The sequence below is a fragment of the Pimephales promelas genome, chromosome 5, assembly GCF_988280905.1.
Source record: "Pimephales promelas chromosome 5, fPimPro1.hap1.1, whole genome shotgun sequence".
Taxonomy (NCBI): domain Eukaryota; kingdom Metazoa; phylum Chordata; class Actinopteri; order Cypriniformes; family Leuciscidae; genus Pimephales; species Pimephales promelas.
The window spans coordinates 35,920,679-35,941,691 of NC_142773.1; the positions used below are offsets into that span (position 1 = coordinate 35,920,679).

Below are 21,013 nucleotides of genomic sequence, written 5' to 3' on the forward strand. Positions count from 1 at the left end.
TTTTTTGGGGGGGGCGAAAAATTAAGTTTCCCCAATCTTCTCAAAACTCTGGATTCTGATAGAGGGCCATGAGACTTAGTCCTGAGTGCAAAACTGGAGGCTCTAGACCCTTCCAGAGCTGAGATATCGAAACTCAAAATTTCGACCCGAAAAAAAAACGACAGTGGTACCCCTTACGTTTTTTTGGGGGGGGCGAAAAATTAAGTTTCCCCAATCTTCTCAAAACTCTGGATTCTGATAGAGGGCCATGAGACTTAGTCCTGAGTGCAAAAATGGAGGCTCTAGACCCTTCCAGAGCTGAGATATCGAAACTCAAAATTTCGACCCGAAAAAAAAACGACAGTGGTACCCCTTACGTTTTTTTTGGGGGGGCGAAAAATTAAGTTTCCCCAATCTTCTCAAAACTCTGGATTCTGATAGAGGGCCATGAGACTTAGTCCTGAGTACAAAAATGGAGGCTCTAGACCCTTCCAGAGCTGAGATATCGAAACTCAAAATTTCGACCCGAAAAAAAAACGACAGTGGTACCCCTTACGTTTTTTTTGGGGGGGGGCGAAAAATTAAGTTTCCCCAATCTTCTCAAAACTCTGGATTCTGATAGAGGGCCATGAGACTTAGTCCTGAGTGCAAAAATGGAGGCTCTAGACCCTTCCAGAGCTGAGATATCGAAACTCAAAATTTCGACCCGAAAAAAAAACGACAGTGGTACCCCTTACGTTTTTTTTGGGGGGGCGAAAAATTAAGTTTCCCCAATCTTCTCAAAACTCTGGATTCTGATAGAGGGCCATGAGACTTAGTCCTGAGTGCAAAAATAGAGGCTCTAGACCCTTCCAGAGCTGAGATATCGAAACTCAAAATTTCGACCCGAAAAAAAACGACAGTGGTACCCCTTACGTTTTTTGGGGGGGGGGCGAAAAATTAAGTTTCCCCAATCTTCTCAAAACTCTGGATTCTGATAGAGGGCCATGAGACTTAGTCCTGAGTGCAAAAATGGAGGCTCTAGACCCTTCCAGAGCTGAGATATCGAAACTCAAAATTTCGACCCGAAAAAAAAACGACAGTGGTACCCCTTACGTTTTTTTTGGGGGGGCGAAAAATTAAGTTTCCCCAATCTTCTCAAAACTCTGGATTCTGATAGAGGGCCATGAGACTTAGTCCTGAGTGCAAAAATGGAGGCTCTAGACCCTTCCAGAGCTGAGATATCGAAACTCAAAATTTCGACCCGAAAAAAAAATGACAGTGGTACCCCTTACGTTTTTTTGGGGGGGGGGGGGGCGAAAAATTAAGTTTCCCCAATCTTCTCAAAACTCTGGATTCTGATAGAGGGCCATGAGACTTAGTCCTGAGTGCAAAAATGGAGGTTCTAGACCCTTCCAGAGCTGAGATATCGAAACTCAAAATTTCTACCCGAAAAAAAAACGACAGTGGTACCCCTTACGTTTTTTTTGGGGGGGGGCGAAAAATTAAGTTTCCACAATCTTCTCAAAACTCTGGATTCTGATAGAGGGCCATGAGACTTAGTCCTGAGTGCAAAAATGGAGGCTCTAGACCCTTCCAGAGCTGAGATATCGAAACTCAAAATTTCTACCCGAAAAAAAAACGACAGTGGTACCCCTTACGTTTTTTTTTGGGGGGGCGAAAAATTAAGTTTCCCCAATCTTCTCAAAACTCTGGATTCTGATAGAGGGCCATGAGACTTAGTCCTGAGTGCAAAAATGGAGGCTCTAGACCCTTCCAGAGCTGAGATATCGAAACTCAAAATTTCGACCCGAAAAAAAAACGACAGTGGTACCCCTTACGTTTTTTTTGGGGGGGCGAAAAATTAAGTTTCCCCAATCTTCTCAAAACTCTGGATTCTGATAGAGGGCCATGAGACTTAGTCCTGAGTTCAAAAATGGAGGCTCTAGACCCTTCCAGAGCTGAGATATCGAAACTCAAAATTTCGACCCGAAAAAAAAACGACAGTGGTACCCCTTACGTTTTTTTTGGGGGGGGCGAAAAATTAAGTTTCCCCAATCTTCTCAAAACTCTGGATTCTGATAGAGGGCAATGAGACTTAGTCCTGAGTGCAAAAATGGAGGCTCTAGACCCTTCCAGAGCTGAGATATCGAAACTCAAAATTTCGACCCGAAAAAAAAACGACAGTGGTACCCCTTACGTTTTTTTTGGGGGGGCGAAAAATTAAGTTTCCCAAATCTTCTCAAAACTCTGGATTCTGATAGAGGGCCATGAGACTTAGTCCTGAGTGCAAAAATGGAGGCTCTAGACCCTTCCAGAGCTGAGATATCGAAACTCAAAATTTCGACCCGAAAAAAAAACGACAGTGGTACCCCTTACGTTTTTTTTGGGGGGGGCGAAAAATTAAGTTTCCCCAATCTTCTCAAAACTCTGGATTCTGATAGAGGGCCATGAGACTTAGTCCTGAGTGCAAAAATGGAGGCTCTAGACCCTTCCAGAGCTGAGATATCGAAACTCAAAATTTCGACCCGAAAAAAAAACGACAGTGGTACCCCTTACGTTTTTTGGGGGGGGGCGAAAAATTAAGTTTCCCCAATCTTCTCAAAACTCTGGATTCTGATAGAGGGCCATGAGACTTAGTCCTGAGTGCAAAAATGGAGGCTCTAGACCCTTCCAGAGCTGAGATATCGAAACTCAAAATTTCTACCCGAAAAAAAAAACGACAGTGGTACCCCTTACGTTTTTTTTGGGGGGGCGAAAAATTAAGTTTCCCCAATCTTCTCAAAACTCTGGATTCTGATAGAGGGCCATGAGACTTAGTCCTGAGTGCAAAAATGGAGGCTCTAGACCCTTCCAGAGCTGAGATATCGAAACTCAAAATTTCTACCAGAAAAAAAAACGACAGTGGTACCCCTTACGTTTTTTTTTGGGGGGGCGAAAAATTAAGTTTCCCCAATCTTCTCAAAACTCTGGATTCTGATAGAGGGCCATGAGACTTAGTCCTGAGTGCAAAAATGGAGGCTCTAGACCCTTCCAGAGCTGAGATATCGAAACTCAAAATTTCGACCCGAAAAAAAAACGACAGTGGTACCCCTTACGTTTTTTTTGGGGGGGCGAAAAATTAAGTTTCCCCAATCTTCTCAAAACTCTGGATTCTGATAGAGGGCAATGAGACTTAGTCCTGAGTGCAAAAATGGAGGCTCTAGACCCTTCCAGAGCTGAGATATCGAAACTCAAAATTTCGACCCGAAAAAAAAACGACAGTGGTACCCCTTACGTTTTTTTTGGGGGGGGGCGAAAAATTAAGTTTCCCCAATCTTCTCAAAACTCTGGATTCTGATAGAGGGCCATGAGACTTAGTCCTGAGTGCAAAAATGGAGGCTCTAGACCCTTCCAGAGCTGAGATATCGAAACTCAAAATTTCGACCCGAAAAAAAAAACGACAGTGGTACCCCTTACGTTTTTTTTGGGGGGGCGAAAAATTAAGTTTCCCCAATCTTCTCAAAACTCTGGATTCTGATAGAGGGCCATGAGACTTAGTCCTGAGTACAAAAATGGAGGCTCTAGACCCTTCCAGAGCTGAGATATCGAAACTCAAAATTTCGACCCGAAAAAAAAACGACAGTGGTACCCCTTACGTTTTTTTTGGGGGGGCGAAAAATTAAGTTTCCCCAATCTTCTCAAAACTCTGGATTCTGATAGAGGGCAATGAGACTTAGTCCTGAGTGCAAAAATGGAGGCTCTAGACCCTTCCAGAGCTGAGATATCGAAACTCAAAATTTCGACCCGAAAAAAAAACGACAGTGGTACCCCTTACGTTTTTTTTGGGGGGGGCGAAAAATTAAGTTTCCCCAATCTTCTCAAAACTCTGGATTCTGATAGAGGGCCATGAGACTTAGTCCTGAGTGCAAAAATGGAGGCTCTAGACCCTTCCAGAGCTGAGATATCGAAACTCAAAATTTCAACCTGAAAAAAAAAACGACAGTGGTACCCTTTACGTTTTTTTTTGGGGGGGCGAAAAATTAAGTTTCCCAAATCTTCTCAAAACTCTGGATTCTGATAGAGGGCCATGAGACTTAGTCCTGAGTGCAAAAATGGAGGCTCTAGACCCTTCCAGAGCTGAAATATCGAAACTCAAAATTTCGACCCGAAAAAAAAAACGACAGTGGTACCCCTTACGTTTTTTTTGGGGGGGCGAAAAATTAAGTTTCCCCAATCTTCTCAAAACTCTGGATTCTGATAGAGGGCCATGAGACTTAGTCCTGAGTGCAAAAATGGAGGCTCTAGACCCTTCCAGAGCTGAGATATCGAAACTCAAAATTTCGACCCGAAAAAAAAACGACAGTGGTACCCCTTACGTTTTTTTTGGGGGGGGCGAAAAATTAAGTTTCCCCAATCTTCTCAAAACTCTGGATTCTGATAGAGGGCCATGAGACTTAGTACTGAGTGCAAAAATGGAGGCTCTAGACCCTTCCAGAGCTGAGATATCGAAACTCAAAATTTCGACCCGAAAAAAAAACGACAGTGGTACCCCTTACGTTTTTTTGGGGGGGGCGAAAAATTAAGTTTCCCCAATCTTCTCAAAACTCTGGATTCTGATAGAGGGCCATGAGACTTAGACCTGAGTGCAAAAATGGAGGCTCTAGACCCGTCCAGAGCTGAGATATCGAAACTCAAAATTTCAACCTGAAAAAAAAAAAACAACAGTGGTACCCTTACGTTTTTTTTGGGGGGGCGAAAAATTAAGTTTCCCCAATCTTCTCAAAACTCTGGATTCTGATAGAGGGCCATGAGACTTAGTCCTGAGTGCAAAAATGGAGGCTCTAGACCCTTCCAGAGCTGAGATATCGAAACTCAAAATTTCGACCCGAAAAAAAAACAACAGTGGTACCCCTTACGTTTTTTTTGGGGGGGGCGAAAAATTAAGTTTCCCCAATCTTCTCAAAACTCTGGATTCTGATAGAGGGCCATGAGACTTAGACCTGAGTGCAAAAATGGAGGCTCTAGACCCGTCCAGAGCTGAGATATCGAAACTCAAAATTTCAACCTGAAAAAAAAAAACAACAGTGGTACCCTTACGTTTTTTTGGGGGGGGCGAAAAATTAAGTTTCCCCAATCTTTTCAAAACTCTGGATTCTGATAGAGGGCCATGAGACTTAGTCCTGAGTGCAAAAACGGAGGCTCTAGACCCTTCCAGAGCTGAGATATCGAAACTCAAAATTTCGACCCGAAAAAAAAACGACAGTGGTACCCCTTACGTTTTTTTGGGGGGGGCGAAAAATTAAGTTTCCCCAATCTTCTCAAAACTCTGGATTCTGATATAGGGCCATGAGACTTAGACCTGAGTGCAAAAATGGAGGCTCTAGACCCTTCCAGAGCTGAGATATCGAAACTCAAAATTTCAACCCGAAAAAAAAAACGACAGTGGTACCCCTTACGTTTTTTTTGGGGGGGGCGAAAAATTAAGTTTCCCCAATCTTCTCAAAACTCTGGATTCTGATAGAGGGCCATGATTTCAATATCTCAGATCTGGAAGGGTGTAGAGCCTCCATTTTTGCACTCAGGAGGCTCTGGACCCTTCCAGAGTGCTTAGAGATTGAGATCCCACATAGCATTTATGCCATTATAAAAATAGTGGGTTCGCGGACAGTGGAATTTTGGGACGGCGCTTGGTGCCACGGACTCAGGGGGCCCCTCTTACCCCTTTTCCACCAAAAAAAGAACTGGTTCGGAACTGGTGCTGGTTCAAAGTTGTTTCGGAGTTGGTTCAACTTGCGAACCACTTCAGAACCTGTTTGTCTTTCCACTGATTAGAGCGCCCAGGGAATGACGTCGTTACGTCACTGTGTACGTCGCCATACGTCTTAGCTAGAAATGCTTGCAATACAACATTACTTTCGGATTATCTCTAACTCTTGTACCAAGAAGGCTTTAAAAACAATTGAAATATGCAAGTCTTTTAATCTTTTCTAATTATTTATGTACCCCTGTCTTGTGTCTTTTTTTCTTTCCATTTATTTGTTCTATATTGTGACTGTTTTCTTCTTTGCTTATAATGTCTTCAATAAAGAAATTACAAAAACAGAAACGCTTGCGTTAACTTCAAGCATAACAATTACAAAGGCAAACTCTATCATGTTTCTGCAAATGTTTCTCTTGGCTTTGCGATCCTTTATTATGGTCAGAAAAGATGTTTAGAACACATCTAAACCCGCCCCAGCCCCCGAGAACCGGTTCTTTGGCTGTCGAAACACAAAGAACTGGTTGGCGCGCAGGCAACGGCTCCGAACCGGCTCTCAAAATGCTTTGGTGAAAAAGGGGCTTCTGATTGCAGTAAAATAGTTTTTATCACGACAGCAACTTTAATTAAAATGTCCAAAAAAATACACTACCCAAATCCCTATTCAATAGATTGCAGGCGGGATTCTGTCCATTTGCAGCTTATTGCATGAAGACCAGGGTTAGTACTTTTCAAAAATAGTGGGTTATTGGACAAATAGTGTGTTCGTAGACAGTGGAATTATGGGATGGTGCTTGGTGCTACGGACTCAGGGGGCCCTTCTGAGTGCAGGAAAATAGTTTATCCAAATATTTTGAAAGCTAAGCTTAAAAACCACGTGTTCAAAAACCCACTATTTGTCCAATAACCCACGATATTTGAAAAGTACTAACCCCAGCGTTCATGCAATAAGCTGCACATGGACAGAATCCCGCCTGCAATCTATTGAATGGGGATTTGGGTAGTGAATTTTTTGGACATTTTAATTAAAGTTTCTGTCATGATAAAAACTATTTTACTGCACTCAGAGGGGCCCCCTGAATCTGTGGCACCAAGAGCCATCCCATAATTCCACCGTCCACGAACCCACTATTTTTATAATGGCATAAATGCTATGTGGGATCTCAATATCTTAGCTCAGGAAGGGTCTAGAGCCTCCATTTTTGCACTCAGGTCTAAGTCTCATGGCCCTCTATCAGAATCCAGAGTTTTGAGAAGATAGGAGAAACTTAATTTCTACCCCTGTAATTTTTTTCGGGTCAAAATTGAGTTTCTCTGATCTTCTCGAAACTCTGGATTCTGATAGAGGGCCATTTCCAGACATCCCTTTTGCCATTAATTGTAATAATCTAGTGAGGTTTTTGTATGCAGTGACCAAATGGCCAATTTAACTAACCAAATGGCCAATTCACACAAAAAAACAGTGCTGAATGACCCTGTCTTCCACTAAGAATACCTTACCTCAGACCTTATATCATCCAAGAAAATTTGGACTTCAAATTTGGATTTTATAATTACAGAAGAGGAATGTGGAGGCACTGACCATGCAATAAATGAAGAGTTCAGATGCAAAAGCCTCTAAATGCCATTTGAAATTTTCATCTTTAATGATGATTTTTATCAAACTTGTATATTTAAGTTCAGTAATTTCACTTAAATAACAATTAATAGGTAATTATCATTGCCATTTAAGTGAAATTACTGAACTTAAATATACAAGTTTGATAAAAATCATCATTAAAGAAGAAAATTTCAAATGGCATTTAGAGGCTTTTGCATCTGAACTCTTCAAATGTTTTCAAACAGCATATGTGTGACATCCAATAAAGTGTAGTATCTGAACTCCATGAATATCCCAGAGAGCAGTCTAAAGCATGCTACATATGCTTAGCAGAGACCCTAATATCTCCAAATCCCTGACCGTGAACTGATAGAGCAGTTTTATGTATGGAGACATGCCTCCCTTCCTCATGATTCGTTCCATAAGCCAGTCCTCACACCTCTACACTCATCCCGACTGTGACTGGATTCTGCAATCTCACCCTCCCAGAGCTGTGGATTAATGGGCCCTGCATTTCCTCACACCTCACAGACGCGTCACTGGAGAAGAAACCCCCACTGACACTCAATACCGATATTAAAAATTGCCCTCATCCTATTGGTCCTCATTAGAGTGATCCAGAGACCAAATCCCTCAAGCTGTGAATGATAAAGAGCCTATAGCGTCGATCAGTTTTGAGTATATGAGTCCTGACAGTACGGGAGGGATTCTCTCGCATGCTTAGGGCACTATCAGGCACGACCCAAAACTGATCGTAATCCTCTTAGCTGTCAGCCTTATTAACCAATCGTTCCATTAGACATGAAAGAGGGGCCCACCAATGGGAATAAATCTTTTCCATAGTATACGTTTCTATTCCAGTTTTTGGGCTTCCATGGAATTATGACGATTGTCACAGTCCCTCAGAGAGACATTTGACATTAATTAATTTGGACTTCTCCTCAAATCCTTAGCTAAACTGATTTTTAATTAACATTTCTGCATGGATTTTGGTATTTCTGTGCAGTTACATCTGCCGGTTAATTAAATTTCACATTGTTTGCCACAGCATTTCCGCCTGCTATCATTTTTACAGCATGACTGTGAACTAAAGTGTGCAAATGAAACATGACAGCTGATTGTTTTAAGTGCCGTCTCCTCCCTCTCCTCTCCTCTGCTGCTTCCCACACTTGGCCACCCTCTCTAGGGGAAGATCAAGCCCAATCCCCCAGTTCCCTTCTAATTGATATTTATGTAATTGAGTCAAGGCTGGGATTCCCACCGAGAATAGGGTGTTCTCTGTGGCCCTCTGTCTCCAATGGCTTGAGAATCAAATACATTTTAAAGCTGCAATTATAAAAGCCCCTGTGCCCAATTCAGAAACCCACAGTTTGCATGTGTTGAACTGAAAGGCAACTTTGAGAACTAATGGGGGTTATGGCTGATGTATTCCAGCTCACTCCCAGCAGACATAGTCTTTTGGCCTCTGAGACTGAGGGGTGGACGTGTCATATTTAGTTACTTATACATATAATTCCTCCACGTTTTTCAAGCTTGGGACAATCGTACTATGCTCACCATATGTTACCTTGGCTGGAGACAAAAATGTGAACTCGTAACTTGAATTTGACTCCGACTGAGTTCCAATTTTGAGGACTTAAGACTATGCAAATACAGCATTTAAGACTTGACTTTGAGTTTCTTGCTATTTGACTTTGAGCTAAAGACAAACTATAGCCTTGCTATACATAATGTGCCTGATAAAGTTTCCAGTCATAACTTGTACCAATAGGATAATATGATAAGTTGGGGATGGCCCATTTTACCTGAAAAGAAATTTGTCTTGAGTGCATGATCTCAAAATGTGTATTGGTATATACCTCGAAAATAACATGAACTGTACTGAAATTGAAATATTCTAGCAGGACCTTGAAGTTAACATGAGTAATAATATATATATATATATATATATATATATATATATATATATATAGGTAAAATAGACAGGTGTCCCACTCTCTTCAATGCAAATTAAGTAGTTATTTGTCTTTGACACATTGGCCGTGAGGTTGTTTTTTAAAATGTACTTATCAACATGCAGATGTAATTAACAGAATAGCCTCCAACAATAGAATAAACCATTCAGGACTTCAAAGTTTCAATCAAGCACGTCATCATGCTTGTACGGGTTCAAGGCTGTATTAGCTAGAAAACTTTGTTTGCATCAGGATGAGTAAAGACAGCGTTCAACCAATGAAAAGGGGAAAAACATACTATTTGAGGAATTGTAGAGTGGGTTTTTGTGTGTGGCGCAAACAACAGTAAAGGCATGTTATAACTGGAGCCTCCCCCTACACCACAAGTTGCTCCTGTAAAATTAAATTTCCCGTCGGGTAACTTTTATACCGATTGAAACTGTGTTCACATCCTGATGGCAATCAATAATAGAAGTGGTATAAATATTAAAACATGCACATACTGTATATCTTCTGTGGAAGTCTCAGGACCAAAAAATATTCATACAATAATTGCATACGGTCCAATTGCAAAGAGAGATTTCAGTATTGTATAACACGAGTAGCTCTCAGCCACTTTAATTTATAAAAAGTAGCCTGCATATGAAATAATAATAAACCCTTGTTCTTGTTCTTGTATGGGTGTGAATGAAATTTAAATACATCCGCCATGTTGTTACTGTCATGTGACCAACTAGCATCAGTTACGTCACTATCTCGTGGCCTCATAGTAAAGTGTCCAGCGAATGCACACTTCAGAATCTCAGTTGAAGTCATCCGGGTACTTTTCACTAGCTGTTTTTCTAATACTACCGGTATGTATTCAGGCAAACTATTCTTTTGTCGTACTGTTATCCACATAATATATAATGGAGAAGTATTCGATTTCAGATTCTGCTTGAAGGTGGCTCACCATGAGCAGGATTGGACCCCTGGGTTTAGAATAAACTTCATGGTATATTAATGATATATACCATGTAACTTTACCAGTTATTCTACTTTACTGTATATTGACTACTATATTGTTTTTCAAGTCATCTTTATGTAGAAATTAGTCCCAACCATAGGAATCATGAACCTTGACAAATAAAAACCCCTGTACCTAAAGTGGTGGTTCCATCATTACTTAAAACTTCAGACTTAACTAAAAACTATAGCGACTGATAAATAATCTTAAATTATTTGTAATGCAAATTCAGAGTACATGTCTCTAAGTAGCTGTATTGTCAATTGTCAGATGACTATTACAGTGTGATAGTCACTTCTCGACTGATTATCTCTGGGGAGAGGCTTTTAATTAGATTCTTAAATTAGATGAAGATGATTAGTAAAATCCCATTCTGACATGGTCTTGTGAATGGGAGAAAAAGGGTTAAATCCTGAGAGTAGCTGGGTTACACACTTACTCCCTCTGGGGAGATTTTATCATTAGACAAGATAAACACTGTGTTTTCCTGACTCAAAACTGTGATAATCCTAACAAATTCCCATGAATCTTGGGTATTAATGATGAATAAGTCTTAAATCCTGGTTTATCTGCATGGCAGCCTTTCCGGGGCTTTGAAAGGAATGCGCAAAATAGAGAAAGCCTCTTGCAAATGTGCTGAATTTGACTATTTTTAAAAAACCCAGATCAAGCTGTTTTTCCACAGCCGTTTGTTTTTAATCTGAGCTGGTAATTGCTATTGATTCAGCATGGACAAATCCTAAAATTGGGCAGTATTTTGAAGAGACTCAACATATATACAGTAATTACAATTTTGATTTGGCTAATCCTAATATTCCACGTCACATCAATTCTAAAGGCATGTTCACTCCAAGGATGATAACTACCACAATGCAATTTTAATAATCATTCTAATTCTAAGAGAATAGTGAAATCCACACCACAATTTATAATAACAATGACACAGAGGAACGATATTGTTGGAATCACTATTTCTGAACATTTCTTTTCCAGCAGATAAACAATAATAAATGACTTTAAAGGAGTAGTTCACTTTTGAAAAAACTTTTGCTGATAATTTACTCACCCCCATATCATCCATGTCATTCTTTCTTCAGTTGAAAAGAAATTAATGTTTTTGATGAAAATATTTCAGTGTTTTTCTCCATATTATGCACTTCAATGGGAACCAAACGGTTCAAGGTCCAAAAGACACTTTCAGTGCAAACTGCAAACTGTTCAAAGGGCTTTAAACGATTACAGACGATGAATAAGGGTCTTATCAAGCGAAACGATCGCTCATTTAATAAATAAATAACAAAGTTTAAGTTTTATAAGCTCAAATGGTCACCCTGCTCTGTTCTGTGATGCGCGTTCGTGACTCTCCTGTTCGAACTTGTTCATCAAAATGAACAAATCTTTTTCCGAGTCATATGGTTCATTCAATGAACGAAACGAATGAATTGACTCGAAAAAAATTTGTTTAGTAACGAATCCTTTTCGAGTCACAATAACAATTTAGGAATTGTTATTGTTAGTTAATTGTTGTTGGTGTGAACAGGCCTTAAATGTGTTTAACTTTGTCACAAACCGATTTGTGGAGAAAAAGAAAGTCAATTCAAGTCAATGATCGAGGAGAACATCACGGACAGGTTAACTAAAATGAAAACATATCTACGCATCATATTTATATAAACTAATGACCCAATTTAGAAAATGTACAGCCTTTCATTATTTGATGACAATATAACCACTTCACAGTGGTCCATCACTAGGGTTGGGTATCGTTTGAATTTGAACGATTCCGATTCCGATTCCTTGTTTCGATTCCGGTTCCTAACGATTCTCGATTCCGATTCTTTTAAGAGGCAGGGTCAAAAAAGTTTAGCTAACCTTGCTAACCAACGGCCTTTCTGAAGGAAATACTCCTTCTGTAAAAATACTCCTTTTGTCACAAATTTTGCATTTTGCCGAGATTTCGTTATTTTTAGAAAAGCGAAGCCACACTTTGGATCGCCGACGTAAGGTACTCATGTTCGACTCGCGCGGTTATGCCAACACTTCTGGTAGACGCTTCTTCGTTGGTGTTGTTCAGCGGTTTCTTCTTCCGCCCGGCGGACTGTGAATATCGAAACTAGGAATCGAAATTTTAACTTTTGAACGATTCCGGGAAAAACGAAAAGTTAGTCTCGGTTCCAATCGATACTCGATTCTCGATACCCAACCCTATCTGTCAATCATGGAATCATGCTGTAAAAGCAGTTTTGTAGCTCTCTTCAAATCCGCCAGTGCAGATTCCTCATATACATCCTCTCAACTCTAAACCAATGTAGTGTGTGTTGACTCGATTATTATCAAGACTGTGTCAAATTGTGACACTTGCGCTTAAAATACTTCCAATGAACTTCACTGCAACGCCTCGCTGTCTGCACGCTGTCAGACAAATGTGTACAGTACAGAAGATCTCACACACTGTGGCACCACACATTAAAGGGTCCATAAAATTTCACAACCCCTAGAAAAATTCCCCTGTACCTGGAAAATAATAAGTACAGTGGCTCTCTGTGTACTCTGGCTCAGTCTTGTAGGTTGAGGTGCAGATAAAGTTCAGCCTTTGGCCTTGTTTCAATAAATATATACTGTATGTCTTTATTTTTTATCTGAAATGTGTGCATTACTTATTAACTGTATTGTTTAAACCAAAATCTGTTTTGTATATTGTTGCAGTTATAACAGGTAACCATATACAGATAACCATATACAGGTAATATATATATATATGTATAAGCTTGATGGATGGATCGATGGATGGATGTAAGATGATGATGCTTGACTAATACTTTAAAGAGCCATGTTATATTCTTTATTATTATGACTCTCCTGTTCAAACTCATTCATCAAAATGAACGAATCTTTTTCCGAGTCAGTTCGTTCGTTGAATGAACCAAATGACTCGGGAAAAGATTCGTTCATTTTGATGAACAAGTTTGAAAAGGAGAGTCACGAACGTGCATCACAGAACAGAGCAAGGTGACCATTTGAGCTTATAAAACGTAAACTTTGTTGTTATTTGAGTGATCGTTTCGCTTGATAAGACCCTTATTCATCAAATGGAATCATTTAAAGCCCTTTGAACAGTTTGCAGTCTGCACTGAAACTGTCTTTTGGACCTAGAACTGTTTGGTTCCCAGTAAAGTGCATTAAATAGAGAAAAATCCTGGAATGTTTTCATCAAAAACCTTAATTTCTTTACGACTGAAGAAAGAAAGACATGGATATCTTGGATGACATGAGGGTGAGTAAATTATCAGCAAAAGTTGTTTTTTTTAAAAGTGAACTCGTTTAAATAAGGAGCAAAATAATGCTTTGGTTCAATACGGTAACAGAATATTACAAAGCAAATTAAGCTCTGTTCACGTTCATCACACAATTGTTTTTAAGTATAATCAGTAGCCTAGAAGTGAACCTGTAGCGGTCAAGGTGAAGTCTCTTGGCGTCTTAGCACCCAGTGCGTTATTCTCAGGCTCAGCGGTGTGTTAGATTGAAGGAATTTATACATGAGTGCGATGCATGTGTCTGCACTCTGTGTGTGTCAGACATGAGGCTCACCATGTTTATCTTGCTGGATCTTCAGTACACGCTGAGGGAAGCTGTCATCGGGTGCTGGTGGAAGTATAGGGGGGCACGTCTCAGTTTTCTCCTGTTAAGCTCTCCTGCACGGCAGTCTGGGAATGACAGGACTGTGTCAGTGTTAATATTTACCTGTTCGGAAGAGCTGAGAGACTCTCACCTTCTCTCTCATTCTCACACCTTTCTCACCTCATTCAGATGAACTGTTTGTTGTTATCACAAGCTTTAGGATGTGAGCAACTATATATGGAAGCCCAGGGCACTCCTGTGAATTGTTCTCAGGGTATATTTATTACATGTTGTAAAGATGCAGTTCATTAAATACACATTGACCTTTTGTTGTAACATGGCTCAATAGGAGGGCACAGTGGGGTAAGTTGTCACAATGGAACTTGTCAATAAACAGTATAGCTATAGCAGTAGTTTTCAACTAGAGGGACAGGACCCACTGGAGTCTAAATTATTTTAAAATAAGTCAAAAATATTATTTAGACATTAAAAATATTTGTCACAATTATGTCAAAGAGGATGAGTAAATGTATTAATACTCAAAGCAATTTAGAAATAAACATGTAACCTTTATTTCAAAGTCAAGTTGAGAAAACTTAATTGGGTACATGGGAATTTGCCTGTGCTTCAGAAAGGTTTAATATGCAGTATTGTTTCATGTGGACATAAAATCCACCAAAAAAATGTCCTTTTCTAGCTATGCCAAGCTTTAAAATATTTTGGCAGGTAAAAAATGTGTGTAAAAATAGTTTTAAAAATCCTTATTCTTGAGATGCAGTTACTGAGATGCAGCCTTTCATTGTGACAACTAGCCCCAGTCTACCTTAATAGAAATCTGGGAACCATTTGAAGTAATAAAATCATTAACAGGCTCTTGAATCCATAATCAATTAGTCACAATCCAGTGATCACATGAATTAACTGTTCACGACCACTTATCGTTGTAATTATGTTCAAATGTTACATCAGTCAGAGCAAATCCATATGGTTTCTTGGGTCTTCTCAATAGCTCCTCAAAAAGGAATTACATTTAAAGTTATAGTTCACCCAAAAATGAAAATTCGGCAGGAGAATGAAATTCATAGAGGTTTGGAACAATTTAAGGGTGAGTAAATGATGACAGAGGAAGGAGGAAGAAGGACACTGATCTGAATTGGGCTGATTACTTTTACTCACCATGGCTTTTATATTTTCGGAGACCTGCCATGCAATACGGTGGCTGAGATTTGAACTCCTCCCTGTCCCGTTTTGAGGAGAGAGGGATTCCCTGGGCTAGTGCTGAAAAGAGATTAAGGATGCTGTTGAGCGTTAAGCTCTTTAAAGAGGTATCGCCATGCTGTTCGGGCTCCAGCACGCTGGGTCACTGACCATGAACCCCATGGACTCCCAGCATGCACTGCAAAACCCACATTGAGTTCATGAACCAGAGCTGCACACCTCAGATGAGAAGGATTTTTTTTAAACTACACGATGAGACCAGAATATTACAAACATTGCTCCTAATATATAATTGGTTCATTTTAAATTTACACCTAAACAAAATCATTTTCATTCGCTATATGGGAGATCTTATCAATCACAGGAAAAAGCATGCAGATAATAATAATAAATTATTATTTACTATTATTAATATAATAATATATATATATATATATATATATATATATATATATATATTATTTTATATTAATATTAAAATAATAATTATTAATAATTAAAATGATAATAATAACTGAACTAAATGTGAATAGCAACCCTTTAGCTAACACTACAGTAATAATAATATAATTTACTCTATTGTTAAAATATTATAATTACAAAATAATAAACTATTATTATTATTATTGTAGTGTTAGCTAAAATAGGCTACACTATGAAGTTATATTTTTTTCTGTTAGATAATACAAACTAAAAATGAACTTATAAATGAACTTAATTTATATTATCATTTTATTTTATTATTAACATTATTTTAAAATTAATATTGAGGCATCTCAGACTACAGTTGCATTTCTATCGATATTATTTTCTACTTTAATGTCATCAGCGTGATAAAATAATAACAATAATATCCCTCACCTACAAAAACAGCATAGCTATAGGCAATTTAGCACAATGATGACTCAGCTAAGCCAGCACTTAAAAAAAGAGAAAAGAACCTTATCTAGTCAATTCAAGGGCCTGTTCCTATACAGAGAGGATAACAGACAGAGTCCTGGGAATATCAGTGGCTGCCAATTGCAGTAATGGCCCCTAATTCCAAATTAATTCAGTCTAAATGAACTGTCAGGAGAAGATTGATCTGTTGTAAAGGCTGTCTTGATGAGGAGTGTCTTGGGAAAGGGTGATTAGCCGCGGAGGGCTGGCTCAAGCCGGGACTGCCTGAGGCCGGAGCGCCGGTGGAGGGGTGGATGCTGAGGAGCAGCTGCATGTGAGCCCGATGGATGGAGGGGGGAATGTTTCGGGGAACCGGTGGAAGAATCAGAATCCTCACAGTTTTAGAGACGAGACACTGATTTACTGGCAGGAATTTGTCAAGTGTGTCCATATAGCTGTTTGAACTCTCTCATTATTAATATCTTTTTTTAATAGGATTAACTTTGTATTGATTCGGGTAGTAATGGATGATTACATGCATTAGCTGAGCCTCTAAAGAATGACTGAATCTCCTCATGTTCATTATTCAGTGCACTGTGCTTTTTATGACATCTTCACATCTTTATGCAGAATCCCTGCAGGAGTGATACACTGTTTACGTCCCCTTTTCTCACAGATTCAACCTTCGCGGTCAATGACTTGACCTTTTCCTGTAGAGCAGAGTATGTGTCTCTTTGTGAATTAAAGATCCTAATCAAAGTTAAAGGAGTAGTTCACTTTTTTAAAAAAAAAAAAACTTTTGCTGATAATTTACTCACCCCCATGTCATCCAAGATGTCCATGTCTTTCTTTCTTCAGTCGAAAAGAAATTAAGGTTTTTGATGAAAACATTCCAGGATTTTTCTCCATATAATGGACTTCAATGGGAACCAAACGGTTCAAGGTCCAAAAGACAGTTTAAGTGCAAACTGCAAACTGCTCAAAGGGCTTTAAACGATTCCAGACGATGAATAAGGGTCTTATCAAGCGAAACGATCGCTCATTTTAAAACTAAATAACAAAGTTTAAGTTTTATAAGCTCAAATACTAGCCTTGCTCTGTTCTGTGATGCGTGTTTGTGACTCTCCTGTTCGAACTCGTTCATCAAAATGAACGGATCATTGAATGAACCAAACGACTCGAAAAAAGATTTTAAAAGTTTTTTTTTAAAGTGAACTACTCCTTTAAGTTTGAGTTGCACTTCATGAGATGATCTCATAAGTTAGGAAAGTCTCCAGTCAGTGGCTTTCACGTGGCTATAACCATGACTTCCTTCTGAGATAAAACTGATTTGCAAACAATTTTGAGATTGAGAAATATTTTAATCAAATCTAAACGACTCCCGTTCAATTAACAACAAAATGATGAACTATTTCAGTGCGCACAAACAGTTTGCTCCCCCCAAAAAAGAGCAATTCACGCTCTAAACTGATTCCACAGCATTTTATTTATTAGGTAATCATAATTTTTTGATCCTTGATCCATAGGGTCAGGCCTCTTCCCAATCCTAAACTCAGGGATGGGTCGTTATGGTTACTATACCACTGAATTCCTCCGAGAATAATTATGTTAATCTACACAGCAGGTTGAGCTCCAGTGCTGACACCAGAACTTTAAACCCCACCAGCTTGAAAGAGGCCAGCCTATAAGGTACTGTTTGATGTTCAAATCAATCTCTTTCAAAGTCTATATTAACGGCGTGCCTTAAAGTATTGGACACACTCCCAAGTACTGCAATGGCATTAGATCTACTGTCATTAATTTGGCCAGGCCCTTGGAAAAATATGAGAAGCCTCTCAAAAGCCAAAATAGTTAACCTTATTAAGGAATCCATTTATTTAGAGCATCTGCTATATTTATTTATTTATAGGCCCAGAGTGGAATTTTCTGCTTTGTGAATAAATATAGGCCATACAAATTATTTTCAGAACTGAGCTTTATGCTGAAAAACTCCTTATGATGCAAAGAGGAAAAAAATTATGGTCATCACAGGAATGTGCATAAATATCGTTTTAATGGAAAGGAAATAGGAATTTCAGGGCCCTGGCCGCTACAAATTGTTTTGATTTGCTATTATTTCCATGCAAATAACTCTAAGCGTTCACATCCGTTGTTGTTTTTTAGAGACTGATGGACTACAGTCAAAATATTTTCTATTTTGAAATGTTTACCTTTCAATTGCATTATAAACATAGCAGAAGTGAAGTGATTTAGACTGTATGCACTCCAGCTTGAGCATTTGTGCGTGTATAGTGTATTTTTCTCACTCTCACTGGTAATCTCTATAAACCCCCCTTTTAAACACAACACGTAGAAGATTAGTGTGATCACGGCTCAGAGAAACATGTTTTGGGGTCGGTGAGATGTTGACCAACACTGACCAACTCATTTACTTATGTCCATCTGGATATATGTTGTTGGAAATTAATCTCTGTTTGCTTGTTTTAGTATTTGACAGCACTTTACCATACTAATCTTCACCAGAAAAACACATTTGTTTTGCATAAACAGAGATATTTACTGTTTTATGAATATACAGTGGCGTTTGTGTCTTGGACTGTCTTGGATTCATGAAACAGAACATTTTAGGATTGTACAGACGATCAGATGTTCTTGCTTCCATTGAGGGGTGTTAGCAAAACTGCAAAAGGGACACAAATATGGTTTTTTTTTTTTTCTAATATTGTAATCAGGCCTTGACATTAACACCCGCCAAATGCAAGTGTATTTCAGTGGTGGCGTGTAACACTCCTACTATCCATTCTGGTTGAATTCTATATATAATACATACAATTTTCAATTCTACACCCTTAATGGTTCTAAACAGAACCAAATTTGGGTTTTTCGGCTTGTAACAATAGCAGAACCCATTTTATAAGGTTCCAAATAGAACCATGCTTTGAAAGTGCTATATAGGACCTTAAAGGGGTAGTTCACTTTGAAATTAATTTTAGTTATGTTTTAGCTTACCTCAAGGGCATCCAAGATGTAGGTGTCTTTGTTTCCGCAGTAGTTTCAATTTTGATATTTTTAGGTCAAACCGTTCTTGTCTGTCAGTCATATAATGGAGGTCTATGGTCACCACCTCAAAGAGCATGCACAGAGAAGTCCAAATTAAACATGATTTAATGACTCATAAATGTAAGTACACATTGATGGCCTAAGACACGAAACGAGCGGTTGTTAAAAGGAAAAAGTGATATGAAGTCATGGGATAGCCTATATTTAATGCTTTTTTTTGTGACTGGGTATGTTTAGGCATAAAGTCATCAAACAATATAGATCATAAATTTACTTACTTTGTGGAGAAGAGAAAATGATTAACTTTATCCTTATCAGAACAGAGCTGCTCACACTTACATGTTCTGTTTAACTAAAAAGAGAAAAGGACATGATTGTTACCATTTTTAAAGTTATAACTTATAGACATTTTAAGAAAAAAATCATTTACCTGGTGAGAGTATGTTGACAGTCTGTGTAGTCTGTCAGTAATGATGAGGCTTTGACAGTTACAGGTTGGAAAAACAAAAAGGCGATATGGGCCAGCTTTTCTAAAGGATGCTTTCAGCACCTTGTTGAATCAATGCCACGTAGAATTAAGGCAGTTCTGAAGGCGAAAGGGGGTCAAACACAGTATTAGTATGGTGTTTCTAATCATCCTTTAGGTGAGTACTGAAATATCTAAACGCTTCCAATACTCATTTTTAGCAGAATAGACACGTGATACCAGCTCATGATCTCTCAGATAGCAAGTTGACACACAAACCTGCCTTCCCTCAATCACTTATTTCGTTTGCTCCGGATAAACATTGTTGGTGTTACAGGGTTTGAATTTCGGTGTGGGATTGCACATAATTTTACTCATTCCAGCAGATTTTATGCTCACACCCAAAGTCACATTAAGCCGCCAATCAATACTAAATTGAGTTCTTTTTCGCTGCTTATAGCGCTTAAACAGTCAAATACACTCAAAAATAATGACTAAATGCCGGTCTTGCATACACGTAAACACAGTCCGTTATGTTTAATACGGAAGCCCTGAACCGCAACGTAAAAAAAAAAATCTGAAAAAAATAATAATCTACCTTTTCGAGATTAAAGTCGAAACATTGACATTAAAGTCGAAACATTTCGAGATTAAATTCGTAATATTTCGAGAGTACGAGAATACAGTCTTCCGTAGAAATTGCACAGGCATTCATAACGGTGCATAGCGAGTGTTCCACACTGTATGTGAGTGTGTTTGTGTGCGTTGTGTGTGTTTTTATTTTATTTTTACAGATTTTTTCAACACTATCTCACGACCAATTCGTACGAATTCGACGCATGATTAAAAAGTGGCTAATTCGTACTCATTCGTACGACCTCACTCGTACTAATTCGTACGATTTGTCTAAAACCACGTGATGGTTAGGTTTAGGGGCGGGGTAAGGGGTAGGTCATTCGTACGAATTCATACGAATTGGCCAATTCGTAAAATATGTACGATTTAGCAAAATCGTATTAATTCGGACGAGTGAGGTCGTATGAATTGTTACGAATTAGTCACTTTTTAATCATTCGTCGAATTCGTACGACTTGGTCGTGAGATCGGGTTGGATTTTTAATATTGCGGTTCAGGGCTTCCGTCGTTTTAAGTGAACGTAAACAGCTGAGAAAGAAAACGCATGTGTAACTATAATGGGCCCGTAAATAAAGGTCTTAAAGTGACAGCAGCCTAATACACCTGCGCCGAAATTATAGATAATATTAAAAATATCTATATAGCAGTTTTCCCCCATTATATCGATGTCAAAATTGTGCCCAGTGCTAAGAGGCTAGTAACTTTGGAAAACCACTAGCCATAGTGGCTGGTGAGCAAAAAAAGTTCACGTCAAGCCCTGATTGTAAGGCAGACCATATAATTTGAATGAATTATTATGAAAGGATTGAGGAGGAAAACATTTTCACTAATTTCAGATTGTTAAACCCGCCTGTTCATTTTTTGGTTAAAACCAAAA

General features: G+C 38.8%; 1 long non-coding RNA gene across 1 annotated transcript; it reads right to left on the reverse strand.

Annotated features, from left to right (window-relative positions):
* Window positions 1–13,851: 13,851 nt before the first annotated feature.
* Window positions 13,852–19,615, reverse strand: LOC148981480 (uncharacterized). Its single transcript, XR_016168632.1, has 5 exons — window positions 19,465–19,615; window positions 19,313–19,386; window positions 18,984–19,098; window positions 15,054–15,155; window positions 13,852–13,963 (listed from the first exon to the last, which is right to left on the reverse strand). It is a non-coding gene; the product is annotated as an uncharacterized LOC148981480 (long non-coding RNA).
* Window positions 19,616–21,013: the final 1,398 nt, after the last annotated feature.